Source organism: Perkinsus marinus (genome assembly GCF_000006405.1).
Source record: "Perkinsus marinus ATCC 50983 genomic scaffold scf_1104296956402, whole genome shotgun sequence".
Lineage (NCBI taxonomy): Eukaryota > Perkinsozoa > Perkinsida > Perkinsidae > Perkinsus > Perkinsus marinus.
In genome coordinates, this window is record NW_003207513.1 from 45,542 (window position 1) to 50,370 (window position 4,829).

Here is a 4,829-nt window from a genome sequence, read left to right on the forward strand (position 1 = left end):
ATGAGATCGTCATTCTTCATGTTCTCAGTTCCACGACTCGTGAGAATCGCGAGAAAACGAAGATCCGAGATCGCGAGCAGTCCCACTCACATTCATCGGAGTGATAGATCGCAGTCAACAACGCCCTGCATTACAGAGCTAGCATACAGCCTGCTCCGCATGGGGTGTATGTCTTGTAGAGGACATACATATTCCCACTCATCCTGATTCTGTGCGATGGTTTTTCCTGCTGAAGTAGTCCTTGTTGAGTTAGTCCAATTCACACTATCGGAAGTTCTGTGCTTACCGTATTCTTTGCTCGTTCATCATCCTTCATTTTCCTAGTTTCAAGCTTCATGAGATTCGCTAGGAAGCGAGGACCCGAGATCGTGGGCACTCGCCCTGACCTCCAGCTTCGAGAAGTTTCTTTCGTCATACTAGAAGAGGGTCGGAGCCAGGTGGGCCGAGAAGCCAGCGGTGGGCTCACCAAAAATTGTCGACGGAGACAGAGAGAAGAAGACCGAGTGGACGGTACGCACTGTTTACTAAGATGTCTCATCTAATGAATAATTGAATTTGAACCGTGACTTCGTTCACTCACTTGTGCTCGCTACTTCAGCATGGTTGGTATAGCGTGCCATTGGAACGGTGCTAAACGAGAAAATTGTCGTTTCTTCGCGCGACTTGTTACAACCCCTTACCGCAGAATCTTAGCGTGTGATGTATTCCTCAAATAGGGACTATTCCTGGAATGGTCTTCAGCAGAAACAGGAGTAAAATTTATATTATTCACATGGTAATATAAATTGCGCAGAATGCAACTCGGGGTCTCAGAGTATACTTCCTCCAATCAGAAATTACTCAAAAATAGTGATAGTAGCCCTATCACTATTTTTGAGTAGTTTTTTGGGTGGACTATCATAGCGCCATCTCATACTGGTCGGTAAATCTGCGGCGCTCTCATTGTTGTATAGGTCTTTGGGTTGAGTTTTCCTTCGGATCTGCGCCTGAAACTTTCTCAGTTTCCACGTGGAGTTGGGTAATTCTAGACTGAGGTGACACCTAGTTTCGTTTCATTGCTACATTCATTCCGATTCACTCACTTGCATTCAGGAACTGGCGGTAGAAGATCTCGTGAAAGCAGCCGGGGTTAATGGAGAGAATTTTAATCTCATTGCGGGAGCCGTCAAGGATGGAGAATATCCGTAGGTTTGTTAGTTTGTTTCTGATCATGGCTTCGAAGTCCCCCTGCATTATATCCTAAATCAGAGTTTGTAGCATCAACTGGAATCATAGTGTGAGGCAAACGTTGATCGGTTTGATCCACCAGCTTCTCTAAAAGAAGCTAATAGAATTCATCAGGACCCTGTTTGGAAAGACTGTGGACGAGCTGCGAGAGTGCTGGGAACAGTGTCGTTTCGACTTTTCATCCTCTTCAAACTCTTGAGCTGAATAGTTTCGGGCCAACGATAGGCGTTGCTTTGATCAATTCAGTTCGTCAGTTGGGAGAGATGTCAAATTTGAAGTTTTCCCTCCTATTTGAGTTGCAAGATTAGATCTCGGGGCATCAGGCTACTCGTTCAAAGAATCGTCTCGTCTCGAAGCAGACGAGCTCAACGAATAAGTTTAATTACCCGAGCGGGCATGCAAGTCTCTGAAGGCTCCCGGAGGTTATACACTCAGAACATCTTTGAAGTGGAATTTATCCTCAAAAATATTCAAAGGAAAGCTCTGCGTGGCATGGCTTGCCGGAGGCTCGCTCATGTCCGCGAGGTTACTGACTTCCTAGAAACTGATCACGTGTGCTTAGTTCCTATTTTGGCCTGTGTTGTAGACAGTCTACAGTAGACTGATAAAGCTAGGCGACATTGAAGGGTAATTGTCGCATGGTGCTGGATTACTGTGGATGACCGATGCGTGAGAATCTGATATGTAAATTCACGAAATGTACGTTCTTTTCCGGGATTAATGAGAATTGTTTTGTAAACAATGTAAAAATTGCTGTAAGCATATGATGCGATAGAAGTAGGCTTTCAGGATTGTGACAGCGATTAATTGCTCACTATGACTAATCCCGGGATAGACGATGCACTTTTTTCACATTTGCATATCGAACTGGCAGGCACTGTAGGGTTGGCAGTGGATAGGTTCAGCTAGCCTGAATTAATCAGCTAGTAGCGTTGAGGAGGAGGCTAGTAAATTTCAACCATTTGGATATGTTCAGGAGAAGGCCTGTACAGTGTACGGGCCTCGCAACTTCTCCCCTTTTATCAGTGTACGGCGTAGACGGATAAAAGGGGAGAAGTATATGGGGGATGTGTAGAAGGAGGTAGAAGAGGGGAAGAAACGAACGGAGGGGAAAGTTGCCGCTAAGAATGTGGAGAATAGACGGTAATTTGGGATGTGTCAAGGACAGTGTTGGAGGAATATATGTTCGCTTTCATCAGCTGAGATCAGGAGTCTCCTCATAAATTGCTGACGTTTATATGAGAATTGTGGTAGAAGTGTACAGAAACTGATAAGGATTTCTCTAAATTTTCATATTATTACCAAGGCGTAGTTGACCATGTGCATATTCTCCCACATTGGTCGGGCGTGAGAGCCGAACCTGGGTCTTCCTGTATGTAGTGGCTACATACAGAAAGATCCACGCCATATGGCTACATTGTAGCCGTATGGATGAGTTTGTCTTGTGGGCTAAGAATGCTCGCGATGCGGAGGAGAGAAAAAAACTTCGGTATAGGCCACTCGTGAGTGGGGGAAAAGGGTATATTGGATTCTATTAGCGTGTTATTAATTCGTTGTTGGAAATTATGTTGGTATCCTCAGCTGAGCATTATTGGACTTCACAGTGTCGGCATATATCATATGGCGACTACATGCATTGATGGCAGTAGAGAATCTCTCTGAGAGAAACTCTGTTGAAATTCTGAGACTGTGGTTGCTTTTTGTACACTTATAGCCTGAAGTCGTGAAGATTCACATAGCGTAGTGAAGAAAACGAAACCAACACTGGAATTTTGTGACAGATTATTTTGGCATGAGCATATTTCGTCTCAATAGTGTTGTCGAGGTGTGGTTGCAGATACTGAATGTACTCGCGAATGAGGAGAAATTGGGGGAGGGGAAGAGGCGATAAAGAAAACTTTCAGGATGAGGCAGCAACATGAAGTCAGGAGGGATGGGAAGGGCAGATGTATTTCCGGTAGAAAAGCATAGTCAGAAAGTATCCAGCGCAAATTGACGAGTAATTAGTCTGCAGTGCGTGTCAATTTCATATTCAAATGTAGGATATGTGCATCGTTTCCTGTGATTCGTTCCGCGTCGAGCGGAGCGAGGGGAGCTTCATATTGTAATTCGGATCATTTCGGGTGTGCGTGCGTACGAATAGTTCATTCACAGCCAGAAAGAGTTTGAACCCGCCAAAAATACCAATCGGGAGCTAAATTTACGGCTACATGTAGTGAAATATGATAAGTTTAGATTTGGCGCCTCCCCGGCAACATATACACGACCATTTAGTGCTCGTTTCGCAGGTACCGTTTCTAGCGAGGAATGACGCTGCTTCCCAATAGAAGGAAGCTTATGCTTATGTGGCATATCGATAGAACTTATCAGATTTAAACCATAGAAAGAGAGTAAACTTCGAGTATCTCGAAATGTTGGGTGAATCGGTCCTCGTCATGATAACTTCCCGAATGATAACGCACTGTTCAGTTTCTCGGGGTCCCTAGCACTAATCACTGCGGCCAACTAATCACTCCGCAACCGGACATGAGCATTCAGATCTCTTGTTTCTTCATATATTGATGCTTAGGCTACCTCTGATAGGATTCTTTGCCATATGTAAATACTGCAAACTACACCCTTTGCCATCACAAGTAAGTATAAGTAGCATTTTTGACTGCATATTTGTGCTCTACCGAATACTTTCTGCTCATACTGTGTCCATGGTTCCAAAAGAACACTTCTCATCCCACGAAATTCGTGGCACGAATCATTCGAGAAGCAACACTTCGGGAAACTCTGCAATACCTCTATCACACAAATCACACTTATCTTCACCAGGTGTCGATACTGTTCAAAATACATCTACGAATAGCACACATCGGAAGCAACTTGCGGATGGGGACCAGTGGATAAGAGCCTTCGACGTCCTATTTAGGGCTGTGCTATATGGGTTGATCCTGGCAGATACCTCCTCCTATCGTCATACTGATGCTCCTGTAAGTCGCAGCCTCCAATCCATCCTTCATGTCCGGATGGTTTCATCTCGTAGTATCCTGCTGAAGAGTGTTAATGGACTACCAATCAGCAGTTCCATTGCCATTTAGTAGTCTTTGATTTTTTGCTGATACAACTTATGGAAGACGCTCCTGTAGAGACTCTTGGAGTCATAGAGTTGTCAAGCGGCCCGCTTGAAGCGGGAGTTCTGATTCCTAACAGGAGATGTTTCCTAGGCTAACCTCTTGGTAAATGGAGTGGCATATTTTGCGGGGGCACAGAGTGGGTTATGGAATCAGTAGTCAGACTATGTTGCATAGCTATAGCCACATCTTTACAATTTCACCATCATTGTTCCGTTCGGTTCTCCACCTTCACCGTGATTCGCACCCTTCCACACTCGACGTGCTATTATTAGAGTGACATGAATATTATCACCTTTATGAGGTGGGTCCCACGCCCAGTATCATTATAGCTATGTCATTAGCACTCTCAAATTGAGAGTCTCAATTTTAATCGGACTATCTGGTTGGTCTGATCAGCTCAATCAGCGGAACATCAGGATTCAATAACGTCCATGATGGATGATGATCGTCACCTCCATAAACTACGAACCAAAGGCACAT